Below are 14,960 nucleotides of genomic sequence, written 5' to 3' on the forward strand. Positions count from 1 at the left end.
CTACATGTTGTTGTTCGATGGAATTGCCGAAAACTATAATATCATCCAAATAATTTAACATTTTTCACAATTTAATCCAGACATAGCTACAGTCATGAGACGGGAAAAAATTGATGGGCTCACTTTCAATCCTATAGGCAACCTGGTCATTTGGAATTGTCCTTGCGAAGTAGTGAAAGCAGTTATGTTTCGATCTTCTTTCCTAAGCTCGCACTGGTAATATCCTTGCGATACAGGGTTTTCCATTCCAATTAACAACTGTCCACAGTCTACTAGCAATCTTCGATTTGAAAAACACGATTGTCTACCACTTACAAACAAGTCAAGCCATTTTTGGTTCACTGTTCATTTCAATTTCACAATTGTCGTCTTCGAAAACACACGTCAGATGCGGCACGGTTTGTTTTGGGTTTGGCTGGAACGTGTATCACTTGTATTTGGGACAGCTGGGCAACATGGACATGTTAGGTACTTTATGTATACTTTAATCTTTCAACACAATGCAGAAATTTTGACATTTATTGGTGCTTTTACTTGTAGCCAGTGAAAAAAAATTACAACGTCCCAAAATACAGGGTTATCCATTCCAATTAACAACTGTCCACAGTCTACTAGCAATCCTCGATTTCAAAAACACAATTGTCTACCACTTACAAACAAGTCAAGCCGTTTTTGGTACACTGTCCATTTCAATTTCACAATTGTCGTCTTCGAAAACACGTCAGATGCGGCACGGTTTGTTTTGGTTTTCGCTGGAACGTGTATCACTTGTAGTTGGGCTGCTGGGCAACATGGACATGTTAGGCATTTTATGTATACTTTAATCTTTCAATACAATGCAGGAATTTTGACATTTATCGGTGCTTTTACTGGTAACCAATGAAAAAAAAATTACAATGTCCCAAAATAACCTAAAAACTGTAACGATCCAAGAATAACTAAAACCAAATGATAAAACTGCTTAACATGTCCAAATTGCTCAGCTTCCCATATTCTGATATTCAATCAAGAGCTGTTTACAACATGGTTCAATTCTTACAGACAAGTGATACACGTTCCAGCCAAACCCGTGCCGCATCTGACGTGTGTTTTCGAAGACGACAATTGTGAAATTGAAATGGACAGTGTACCAAAAACGGCTTGACTTGTTCGTAAGTGGTAGACAATCGTGTTTTTCAAGTCGAAGATTGCTAGTAGAATGTGGACAGTTGTTAAATGGAATGGAAAACCCTGTAAATCCAAGTGCGAGAAATACTTCGCGCCTGAAAGATAATTAATAACTTCTTCGATATTAGGTTGCGGGAATTTATCGTCTTTCAGTACCTTGTTAACATTGCGATAGTCAACTACTAATCGCCATTTTTTCTTATCGGTTGACGACTTCTTGGGTACAAGAAGTATCGGACTATTCCATTCGGATTAAGCTTCTTCTATTACTTTGTTGTCTAACATGCTTTGGATTTGCTTTGCTATTTCTTCCTTTTGGTTGTAAGGCAATTTATACTGTTTGCAATAAGATGGAGGTTCGTTATTTTTAACATTCAATGATGCTTGTAGTAATGTGGTTGTACTCAATGGATCGTTTTCTATGCAAAAGATATCATTATATTTAAGGCAAAGCTTCTATCATATTTTTCTCCCTTTCAGAAAGATGATCTAACTTAAGTTCCTGAAGAGTTTGTTTTGAATGTTCAGCATCATGCTTATTCGTTTGCACAGTCAATATGAAATACTCTTTGGAGGGTCGTATAGTGGGTCTAAGATGTTCAATTTTTACTGCTTTGTTTCTCACATTCATTCTCATTCATTTTCACTGGTATTTTACCATTTAAGGGGGTTGCAATAGTGTTGGAAATAAACACGTTGGGTAATAATTCCTCATTCCATACGACACAAGCCTCTAGTTCGATGGTTTCAACATAGGCGACAATTTCTGTCCTGGCTGGTATCAATATTTGATTATTAGATTTATCTTAATTTAGAGAATAGGGTAATTTATTTATGGAAAGAGTTTGATTTTGAAAATTTAAAATTGCTCCTATTTGCTTAAGAAAATCAGTGCCAATTAATTCTTCAACATTCGATGGTAAATTTTCTAAAACGTGATAATAAGTGATAAGTAATAAAAGTATTAATAAATCCTTTTGTTTTCGTATAAACACTTATGCCTCGTACAGATAATTTAAGGCTAATATTTATGTTTATATATTCAGGGACTTTTTTTGAGCTTAAAATACAACAAGATGCTCCGCTATCAATTATTAATTAAATAGGATTATTAAAAAGAAAGAAATTTGCCAATATGTTACTGTTAAAACTGTAACTAAAAAGATCCGTGAATTGAGAAGTGGATTCGTTTACTTCTGTTTCGTTTGCCTAATTTTTATCTGGTGTCTGTGCTAACACTGCAAAATTGCCATTATTTATGTTCGACGATCTCACATTTGAATTACCTCTAGGAAAATTTCCTCGGTATGTAGGAGGACGATTTCGTCCACGTGACCTGTAGTTTTGTGGATAAAACCCTCTATTCGATTGGTTACCGGTTGTGAAATATGTTCACTAAAGTGCTGGATTGTGATATTAGCTTAGTATAAATTTGATGAGAATGAGAAAAGTGCACCTTAATCGCTGGTCGGTTTGCAACTGTGTATTCGGTTGTCCCATAGAGTTCATTACATAATTCATTACAAAGTTCATTCTTGTAGTTCGAGCAGTTCATTTCATGCAGTCCAAATTATTCAAGTAGTTTTATCTATATCCTATGGTTTAGTTCCTTCTAATTCGTATGTGTTTTCTTATTAGAATTCATATTCGAAATATTAATGTTAATCCAAAATCCAACACCGGTAGTAGCCCCTATTGTAACAGGTTGGCTGATAAGTCCCCGGTCTGACACATAGATGGCGCCGCTAGTATTAAATGCATATTATTTTTATATAGTACCAACCTTCAAATGATTCGTGTCAAAATTTGACGTCTGTATGTCAATTAGTTTGTGAGACAGAGCGTCTTTTGTCAAGCAACTTTTGTCAAGGCCCCATATGAAGAAGAAAAAAATGTTGTTCCACCAAGACAACGCACCGTGCCACAATTCATTGAGAACGATGGCAAAAATTCATGAATTGGGCTTTGAATTGCTTCCCCACCCACCGTATTCTCCAGATCTGGCCCCCAGCGACTTTTTCTTGTACTCAGACCTCAAAAGGATGCTCGCAGGGAAAAAAATTGGCTGCAATGAAGAGGTGGTCGCCGAAACTGAGGCCTATTTTGAGGCCAAACCGAAGGAGTACTACCAAAATGGTATAAAAAAATTGGAAGGTCGTTATAATCGTTGTATCGCTCTTGAAGGGAACTATGTTGAATAATAAAAACGAATTTTGACAAAAAAATGTGGTTTTCTTTGTTAGACCGGGGACTTACAGGGTTTCGAATCATATAAGGGAATAGTTCAACCACTTAGGGGAATGTTGCAAATCGGTAGGGGAATGTTGCAAGCAAGCTGTGGATGGTTGCAATCACTTAGGGGAGTTGTGCAATCGATTAGGGGAATGTTGCAAGCGTACTGTGGAGCTGTCATCAGACTGTGGGTGCCGCTGTAAATACCTTAATGGCATGGCGGAGTGAGAGCGAGGATCTCACGCACAGATGTAACAATAACCCATCATCGCAATGACGGGAGCAATCGGTCATGGGGGGTTGGTGGAGTGCAAGTGTGTCTCTCAAGCTCAGAGCGGATTTTTGCTTAACACCTCAACGATGGGAGCGTGCAGGGGTGGAGACGTATGGAAGTGTGCGATTGTGTCGCATGATTGCTCGCAAGTGTAGAGCGGGGGTAGCGAGAGGCAGAGTGTACAGGCGATTTCTGCCAAGAGGGTGGCGTTCTGAGAATTTTATCATGCCTTCCTTTTCTCTCCAACGGCAAATTTGTCAAGCAGCTCGTCGAGCTACCCGTCCCTGGCCTCGCCTCGTACCCCTCGCCTGAGCGCGCTGCCGAAGGTTTGGATGTGTTGGTGCGTCAGACGGCCAATCGCTGTCAGCCGTCGTCCGTGCTTTTTCCCTCCATAGCGCTATCTCTTTCTCGCATGTGGACAATGCTCGCGAGCTGTTGTGGCGCCTAAAAATGCCGTAAACAAACATTGCGGCGATGAAGTTGCATTTTCACAAATCAAACCAAAAAAAGCGCAATGAGTTCAATTGCTGCAATGTAAAAATGACCACGGAATCGCTAGCTCACGCTGGAGGGTTTGCTGTGTAACGCGCAGAACCTTAATTCGCATTTACACGTTCAGCCCGGCGCTGATTTTCATCAACTTTTCTATCCGCCGGTATTTAGAACGCAAGCTGATTGTGAAACCGGCATACTGGAAAGCTCACTTGCAGTCCCTGGGGCATGTCATCGTGCTGAACGTGTTAAGCATTAAGCATAACTTTGTTACCTTAACCTTTTGCTTTCGTATGCTGTAGCTTACACAGATATGCTGAGCCATCTGCGCGTGGGTGTGAGCGTGCGTGTGTGTGCAACACTTTCGCCAAATGTGTTTTCTTCCAGAATGTTATGATCCATCGGTCAAAGAAAGCAAGGTGTTTATGAAAGGCGGAAAGACGAATTGAGGCCCCTGTCAATGGTAACTGATGACCGGGAGCAGGGGGTACTAGCACACAGCTGTTGGAAGATTGAACAGTATACTTAAATTGCCAGCGGGGAGGGAGGGGGATGGTCATGGGATCCCTACGACCATCTTTCCGGGGCCTTTGTCGCTAATACTTGTAGACATACGGCATACAGTGTCGGACAAATCAATAGGACCACTTATCAATTTATTATTCACTTATCATATTTCATGACTTAAAGTGAATCAATCTTTACCAAACTTTTATGAAAGCACTATTAGAATGTCTACTTTAAGAATGTTTTTAAAGTTTGGTGAAAAGTTAAGAAACAAAAAAGTTATGATAAGAAATGTAAAAATAACCCAAAAATCATGCGCCAAAATAATAGGACCAGTTCAGAAAATTTTAAAATAATTATTATTTATTATTATTAAATAACAGATTTTGATGTAATTTAGTTGTCAGATAACTTAACTTAAATTAGTGAACTAATGCGTACACATTTTTTTTTTGTAGAAACGCTTAGCGCAGTGGCAATTCGCTGTGTCTTTAATTAACATGCTCTAATTTACTAATGCGAGAATATTACGGCACTCGCTTGAGGGTTTTGAGCTCCCTTTGCACTGAGAGACGAAATAGTGGTGAGTACCTTCGTCTATGGGTATAAAAGCGCGTCACAGCGCTGGATCGCTTACACTGTGTTCTAAGCCGTTGCCTAGAACACTTCACACGATCAATTAGCTCGTGTATTTTTGGGTGCACGCGCCTTGGAAATTGGTTCCGTTATCGGAAAAAATCTCTGTCGATGGTCCTCTACGGCAAACGAATCTTCTGATGGCCATTATACATGATTCAGTCGATAGGCTATATGCGACTTCGAGGTGGACCACCCCCGTTACTAGACAGGTGAAGACAGCCACATATCGCTTTTCGTTGCGGCGCAAGTTAGTAATGTCTATTGGTCCCAGATAATCGACTCCTACATTTGTGAACGGACGCAGGAAGGGGGTAAAGTCTTGGCGCAGGTAGTTGTACCTTTCGTGGGTTTTGTGGTTTACATTTCTTTACCTTGCAGCGTTGGCAGCTTTTCATCGCTCTATCAACGGCTGCTCTCAAAAAAGGAATATAGAAACGTTGTCTAACCTCATTCACTACGGTTTCCCGATTAGCATGCCCATATTTTTCGTGATAGTGACCCAGGACTAATGACGTTATGGCATGTTGCTGGGGCAGAATGATTGGGAATCGTGCATCATAGGGGATATGGTTAGCATTTTCGGTTCGTCCATTGACTCTCAATATTCCCATCTCATCCGTAAATGGGTCGATGTTGTATAGGGGGCTCGCTTTATCTATGCCCGATTTTGCTTCATCATTTGTTTGTTGCGATAGGAATTTTAGCTCTTTGTGGTAGCATTCTGTTTGAGCGAGTTTATGTAATAGTATTTCGGCACGTTGAAGTTCCTCTGATTCTATCGGAGTAATCGCTGTTCGCTCTACTCTTGGTTGGCTTGGTTTTCAGTAGCCGTTGGCTTGGTTTTCAGTAGCCTTTAGTGCCTTAGTAGTTTCGCATTTTAGTTTTAGCTTACAGTTCTCTACGAATCTGTGGACAATTACAATTGTTAGTAATCATATTTTCCACTAGGAAATGCGGGTAGGATCGATAAGAGACATGGCTGGTGGCGTAATGGAATGGGTTAGCATAGGTACCGTTCTTTCTTCCATTGTTGGTTCTACGGTCTTTTGCTCCGGCCAGAGTTCTTCTGGATGGTAGAGAAACGATGGACCATTTAACCACCTGCCCTTTTTGTTAATTTCTGTATCCTTGTTCCATTTTGTGAGACAGTCTGCAGGATTTTCTTTTGTAGGGACATATCTCCAATTAGCACTGTCGGTAAGTGTTCTAATTTCTCCGACTCGATGTGCTATGAATGGCTTAAATTCCCGAGGAGGTGATCGGAGCCATGAAAGTACGACTTGGGAATCCGTGTGTATGTACTTTTCTCTCACATTATAATCGTGATTGTCACACACCGCTTTCGTTAATCTCGCTCCCAGCAAGGCTGCCTGCAACTCAAGTCTTGGTACTGATAAGTGTTTCAAGGGTGCCACCTTGCTTCGCGACATTACTAATGCGCAGCGGATTTTACCTCCATCATTTACTCGGAAATACGCCACGCAACCATAGGCTTGTTCGCTCGCGTCGGTAAATACGTGTAACTGCATAGGTTCTTGGGATATCGAGCTAGCGCCTTTGAAATACCATCGTGGTATTTTCAGTTCAAATATGTTGGGAAGTGTAGCGGCCCATTTTGTCCATTTGGCGAATTCATCGTCGCTCATCTGTTCATCCCAATCGATGTGTGCTCGCCAAAGATCTTGCATAAGCAAGCGGCCATGAATTAACATAGGAGCTAGTATTCCCAAGGGGTCAAAGATGCCCATAATCACCCTTAATGCTATTCTCTTTGTTGGTCCTTCCCCCTCATTCACGTAGGGGATTAAGTCTTTGTGCCAAGCTGATGAAAATTGGAAAATTGGAAATCTTCTGTCGGGTCCCAGAACCATACCAGCTTTATAGCAGCAGCTGCAATCGGATATTCGTTCGCATATTCGTGTGCGTTACGATGCATTATGTATTGGGCTGAGCAGAGGGGGCAAGTAGCTCCAAAAGTGGCAACATCCATGAGGTATGTTTTTGGGTCTTGGTCCTTTTCAAATCGGAACAAAAACCTCTGGCTGTGTGTGTCTTCTTTTTTAATGCGAATTTGGTGAAACATCATCTCTATGTCTCCTCCAAACGCAATTCGTCTTTGTCTGAATGTGCATAAAACTCGAGGAAGCATTACTAGCAAGTCAGGACCTTTTAGAAGTTGTGAGTTCAAGGACGTCCCACCTACCTTTGCTGCAGCATCCCAAACTAGCCGTTTTTAGTCGGTTTCTTTGGATGCGACACGATGTTAAGAGGAAGGTACCATACTCTGTTTGGATCAGCTGAACGGAGCTCTTCGGGTGACGCTATATGGGCAAATCCGTTCTCCACATAGTCCCTTATCTGCTTATGTACCTCAATTTTAAGTTCAGGGTCTTTTTCTAACTTATTTTCCAGAGCAAACAGTCGTTTCTAGGCCATCGGTCTGCTGTCTGGGAAGCAAATACTATCATTTTTCCAAAGTAGGCCGGTTATAAACCTACCGCCTATCTTAAATGAGGTTAAAATAGTTTTTGCTCTCTCTATGTCTTTAGGCTCCGGAATCGGGCCAGTAAACGTTCTGTAGCAGATTTACTGCTAACAGTAGGTCACATCTAACTTAGCATTGCCAAAAGTCAGGTAAAAAGACGTTAACCACCAGAAGCGCAAGCGCATAGCCAGCAGCCAGGTAAAGAAACGTTAAACACCAGAAGCGTAAACGTTCTCGTGTTTTACCCCAGAAAATAAATAAGGAAAACGCGCCACAGATAAGCAATTAAACTTCCGTAAAACCCAGGCATAAACAGGAAAACGTTCGCTGCGTCCACAATGCACGGATAGTTCATAAAACACAGGCACGCTAGGTATAATTTAAGAAACACCTGTAAAAAAAACCCAAACCCGGAAAACCAAACGAAAGCTCACATTTGAAAAACATCTGGTTGTCAAATGTGTCACAACTTTTACACCATCTTTCTTATAAATAAAGCTCGAATTGATGGCGAAGTCAGTTCACCTTCCTTAGACACATAGATCACTCGTGTTCTGGTGCATCTCACCAATTTGCAGATTCCGCCGAAGGCTCTGCCCAATTTGATAATCATTTTTGGTTATCAGCTGTTCAGTCAGTTGACCAATCAGCATTACCCTCATCGAAGTAAAGTGCACGTTTGCACTAGTTCCACCCAAATTCTCCCACGGTGTCCGATTCCGCCTCGGTCATCAACTCGACGCGCAAGGTCGATCCAGTCCGCGATTCCGCCGACGTAAGCAAGTGCTTCTTTTCGAACTTAGCGTAAGTGTGAACGGGTTGATGTAACCGATACGCGACGAATGTGTATACATTTTGGTGTCGCGTTCCGTACGATCCCCTTCCTCGTCCCACACCCCTTTCACTGCGCTCCGCGCATTGACTCACCGAAACGGTTTGAGAAGCGCGGCCGAAACTACCACAGTTCCTATATCGTCTAGCAAAAATTGTGGTCGTAGCAATTCGTTTAGTTCGCGGTCAACTTCTACCTTTGCTGTACCCTCCATTGTTGATTGTTGTGGAATCATCAATTCCTCTTGTAGATCCGTGTTAGCTCCCTCATCGCGATGGGGTTCGCGGGAGCTCTCCGGTAGGATCTCTTGTAGAAGATCGTCGTGCGTACCCTCTTCGTGGATGTCTCCGCGGGAACTTCTAGTTGCCGGTGGATTTGATGCATTCCCAGCATCGTCCTTCCTGTCTTCGGGTTGTTTGTCCCGTAGATGACCCAGCCCAGGGCGCTCCTCAGAGGTCGGATCAGTTCCACATCATTGATTACGATCAGCAAGGATGGTTTCGCGTGCTCCAGTGATGACGTTGGAAGGTGCTGCAAGTGTAGGAAAGATCTTATCAGTGCGTCGTAATTCACGTTATAGGACGGTAGACTTAGCTGTTTCACGGTGTGGGCGGCCGCTATAGAATAGCGCCGCCCTTCCCCCTTCGCTGATATCTGGAAGCTCACTCGTCGCGATTCCTTCCCTCCTCCTCGGAGAGGGGGGGGGGGTTCATACGCGGTCGTGTTGCGGGAAGTTTTTCCACCAAGTCTGCTAGTAGCTCAGGGTTGTTGAAGTGACTTCGCATATTGCTGAGCGTCTGGTGATCACACAAGTTTACTACTTCTAGTCCGAACGTGATTAGACTATTCAACTGTTCGGGTTTCGGTGGATCTAACCTCCGCACACTATCCGTAAACTGCCTTATCAGTTGAGCCGGCTTTCCAAAAAGCTTCTCCAATCGCTTGATGATAAGAGATTAGTGATGAGAATAGTTCCAAAAATTAAGGAACGGAACGAACCTGCCAATCTTGAGAAAAAGAACGGAACGCGGAACGCAGGTTCAAGATGACCTGCCATGGTTACGCTTTTTTCAGTTGCTCTCTTTTTATATGGTTAGCTTGAAAGTATTTATTGAATATTGTGTATTATATTGTTTGTGCAGTAATCACACAGTTTCAACTAGAACAAAGCTAAATAATAGTTTACTGAATGTGTAAAACTATTCTTCTACTAAATTAAAACGCTTAACTTAAGTAGCCCGCTATACAGTTCCTTTTTCATTAAAAGGTTAAGGCATTTTGTTGATTTTGTTTTTACTAAAATAAATCATTATTCCCTTTTCCCTATACTTCTAAATAAAGAAATAAATCAGAAATTTGTTGCAACGCATATGAAATTTTGATGCAAAATCAAAAAGCTTACAAGTTTAATCGGCTTTTTAAATTTCGTATGGATTAAATTACACTACACTGATTTAATTTAATATTTATGAATAGAAGCAGATAGCATCGAATAACTTTGGTTTGTATAAAATAAATAGACTGTTAAGTTGGTTCTGAAGGGTTGACATTATACTGTACGGTGAACTACCGGTGCGAAAGTGTCCGGTAGTGCACTTTAATGGTCCATAAGAATAGCGCTGTTTCACGGGGCGATAAACGGCGTTAAAGAAATTATTGCGGAAGGCACCCTAAATATTTAGTTGCACAAAGAAGATCTCAGGAAAAAATTAAGAGTTCATTGGAGATGCATGCGCAACGAAGCAGCTAAGCACCCAACACATAGCAATTCATTGACTACCACAATCCAGCCCAAATAACGCACCTATAATGATAACATCCATATGGCAGAAGAGAAACATTTCATTCATTGCGCTTATCGCTAGTGCAGGATTGTCTCTTTAAATTGTTTTCGATTAGCTTCCCACCAATCACAAATCTCTATCCTGGCTTCACGGCTCAGCTGTTGTACCGTTATCTCTTTGACTGAGAGAGTATGGCTTGCGCTGTTATCACTCACATAGACAGAATGTGTGTGTGTGTGTCCATACTAGAAAGAAGCAAAAGAGAACGCCGTTCTTTACCGGAACGAAAAGAACGCTGAGAGAAACAGTTTCAGATTTTACCTGTTTCCTTTGTACGTACCAAATCGGCCCATCGTACGAAAGAGAGCAGATGATCGTGCGTTCCAGACTGGATCGAAAAGAACGCTGAGAGAAACAGGTTTAAATTGAACCGGCAAACCGGCTCATCGATACAAAGAGAGTAGAATGTCGTGCGTTCTAGGCCGGATCGCAAAGAGCACTGAGAGCCAGTGCTGCAAAATGTCACCATCAATATCACAAAAAAAACTGAGTGAATCAAAAACCTTGTCAGCGTCACGTACTCAATTGCGATTATCACAGGTGAAATTCTCAAGTGGTTGTAACGAGTGATATGATTGGTGACAATTTGGGAATAAACTTTTAGTCAATCACTGTTATGAAATTTTCTGGACCAGGAGCAGCACTGTAAAATATCACTGTTTCAGTCACCAACGCTCATGACTGAAACGAACCTCAAATCAGCTCACGTACACAAGTGCGATGATCAGACGCAAGATGAACATAGTCGTTGTGACGTGTGACCAGATTGGTGACATTGCAGCAACCCCCTCTTGTCGGTCACTTTGACGTGACTTTGTTTGTATGTGATCAATTTCGAAATGTCACTGGTTCTATCACGAGCACTCGTGATTGAAATGAAATTCATTTCGGTTCACGTACACATGTGCGATGATCAGGGATGAGCACATGGTCGTTGTGACGTCTGATCTGATTGGTGATATTTTGGTAACCAACTCCTGGTCAATCAGTTTGTCGTGATTTTTTGGTATTTTATTATCGCGATAGACTTAGAATATACGTGGCGCGGGCGAGTGGTGTTTTATTAACCATGTGCATTTGATTACAAGCAGTAGTCGGTTCTGCTAGCTGGTTAAATGATCCCGCATCCTACATATATTGCCAGACTCATTTTGCTGATCCAAACGTTTATGTATGAACTCTCGTAAGCAGTGCACATGCAAAGATTACCGCTTCATAATGTATTTATTAGTTACTCTAGAAAAACACTTAGACCCACAAACAGCCGGCACTGGAATTTCAGGCGATTTGGAAGAAGGGAAGGAAGAGTCAGTACGACTTTTAGCGGACATTACCTAAGTTTCTTGTCCAGATGACCAATTTTACGCTGTTCAATGGTAACGGGAATCCTATGTTAATGATGATCTCCGGGGGCGGATACACGGGCTGTTGTTGGTGGCAGTGGATAGACGCTAGGTGTCAGCATGCCGTGCCCGTTAGAAAATCCGTACCCGTGCGCGGTGTCAATTGCGCCAAAGGTGGATTATGAAAGGCGCAGGAATTTGGTGGCTTTGTCTAGAGTCAGTGCTTTCGGATATGAAAATAATAAAACCAGGATGTAAAACAAAAACTATCTACCTTTTCATCCATCTACAAAACATCTTTTTATATTTGCACTATGGAGAAACTAACAAATTACACGCCTCGTATGCTAAGAATATCGCCGATTCGATTAAAATTATTACACTAACAACACAGTGAATGAGGAGGTGTCGCTGAAGTGAGTTCACATCTGAAGAGCTCTGCTTGATCGTTTTCCAACCGAAATTGAACGCCGACGCAACTACTGGAAAACTGCCTACTTTATCTTTTTGAGTCAACCGGATTCTTAGGCCAGTTCCTTGGCCAGACGCTTTACTTCGTTTTGCCAAAATTCTCGATCGTACCGACCATGACCAAAAGGCAATCTCCGTCAGTTGGTCGAGTTTGCCGTTCATGAGCATGGTGTAAACCTTGATAATATTCTCTTTGTTCACCAGCTTGCCGGCATAGCCCGTGAACACTTCTGTGACCTGAAACGCCTGTAATTCGAAACGCTAGAAACGGCGCATCATGCGCACAGCACATCACATTATGCGCGCATTACAACACAGCGCTTAAAGTACGCGACTGTGCGGAAAATTTTACGTGGACGTGGAAAAAATGGAGACCAAACCTCAAGTGCTTAAAGAGCGGACAGGGCTCAAAAACTCAAAGCGCATAGCACGTTAAGAGCACAAAAAGCGCACCGTTCTCGTAGACCAAACTGTGCGGAAAGTGCTAGCACAATGCACTATGTGCAACACTACGAACAGCTCATTCATTGTCAGGATGGGAATTATTTCCTGGAGCGTCCTGTAGTTCTACAGGATCCACTGCACGCCACGGTAAATGTTATAATGCTCAGCGTCGGTGATGTATTGGGTTCATTATACGCGATATCGAATCCAGTGGATTCACATCCAAGTAGATGCTTATCTCGGCGATGGCATGCAACAGCATGGTGACATCAAAGCGAGCAAATGTGGTAGTCAAAACTGGATCGGTCAGAGAATCAGCCGGCACGTCAAATGGCCTGCACCGTCGTAATCGTGGCAATGCACTCCTGTATACATCCAGCGTTGGTAGGTAACCGACAGCGAGCGGGTATCCTTTGAGGTGCCGCCAACACTCGGAGAAACAGCTAAATCACACGGTAGAAGCTGTTGAAACGCAATCTAACTAAGCTGGAAAAACTTCACGCGAGCTTATTACATTATAAACCGTTCCTAAAAATAGCAAATAATAATGTTTATCAATCAATCGAGTGAAAGAAAGAAGCAAAACTTACCATGAATTAAGTATGAGTGCTAAGTATGACACCAGCATCCAACGCTGGTGCATGGTTCCAAAATATGAAGCCGTTACTTCGATCCCATTCTACGTGTGCTTCGACTTGCTGATATGTTAAATGGTATGAAACACGAACCGTTTGCAATTTTATCTCCTAGCTTCGAATAACAAACCAAACCGTTTTCCGCTTGCTATGCCTCTTGAAATGTAAATATTAAACACACATCAACAACAATCGTTCTCCAAGCCCAAGGTGTATGGAGACCAGGCTGCTCATAGCCTGTTTTTTAATTTCCAAATTTGTACGACACATCTTAATATTAGTGACTTAATAGAATGGCATATTATGATTGAAACCCGTAACCGTTTAAATAAACTTAAAGCGACAACGTTTTTTGCGACAATTTCGCTCACGTTTTTGGTGAATTGCATTGATAAATTTGACACCGAGTAGATCAAATTAGCTCAGTTTACCCAGTCAACCTGCTTGTTTTTTGTTAAAAAAACATAAAAAACAAGTTGAATTGTGCTCAATTTTATTTTTCTTTTAGTTTGGCATTAATCTGGCTGGAACAAACTGGATAATTTGATTCTATTTGGTGCAGCAGAATTATTGCGCTAGGCAAGTAGCTCTGTTTGCAAAATTGGGCTACTTTCTGTCACACTGCTTCTAGACGACCCACAAAATCTTCCGCGACAATTTTTTGCGAGCTCTTTGTTCTAAAACAACTTCTCAGTTTTAGAACTAAATCAGAGGCAACCGTGATTGTCGCGGGTTTGTGAATTTTTCACAGAAAGGCAATGCTCGCGGCATCCTTGCATGTGCACTGCTTACGAGAGTTCATACATAAACGTTTGGATCAGCAAAATGAGTCTGGCAATATATGTAGGATGCGGGATCATTTAACCAGCTAGCAGAACCGACTACTGCTTGTAATCAAATGCACATGGTTAATAAAACACCACTCGCCCGCGCCACGTATATTCTAAGTCTATCGCGATAATAAAATACCAAAAAATCACGACAAACTGATTGACCAGGAGTTGGTTACCAAAATATCACCAATCAGATCAGACGTCACAACGACCATGTGCTCATCCCTGATCATCGCACATGTGTACGTGAACCGAAATGAATTTCATTTCAATCACGAGTGCTCGTGATAGAACCAGTGACATTTCGAAATTGATCACATACAAACAAAGTCACGTCAAAGTGACCGACAAGAGGGGGTTGCTGCAATGTCACCAATCTGGTCACACGTCACAACGACTATGTTCATCTTGCGTCTGATCATCGCACTTGTGTACGTGAGCTGATTTGAGGTTCGTTTCAGTCATGAGCGTTGGTGACTGAAACAGTGATATTTGGCAGCACAGTACACAGCCAGCAATAGTCATGATTATGCTTATGCGGGCAGTAAGCTAAGTTTGTCAGTCAGAGTATCGCGTTGGACTCAAGAATTCACATGTCGTGTTCAGCATGTCATGATGCACTTTTATTGACTATGAACAATGAACATCAAGCTACCACGGATATGTTGATTGTTTTCATTGGTGAAAATCTCGTGATAGTCATGACATTTTGCAGCACTGCTGAGAGCAACCGACCCAGCACAGATCACAAAGAACGCTGAG

This window comes from Anopheles arabiensis, chromosome 3, assembly GCF_016920715.1.
Source record: "Anopheles arabiensis isolate DONGOLA chromosome 3, AaraD3, whole genome shotgun sequence".
Lineage (NCBI taxonomy): Eukaryota > Metazoa > Arthropoda > Insecta > Diptera > Culicidae > Anopheles > Anopheles arabiensis.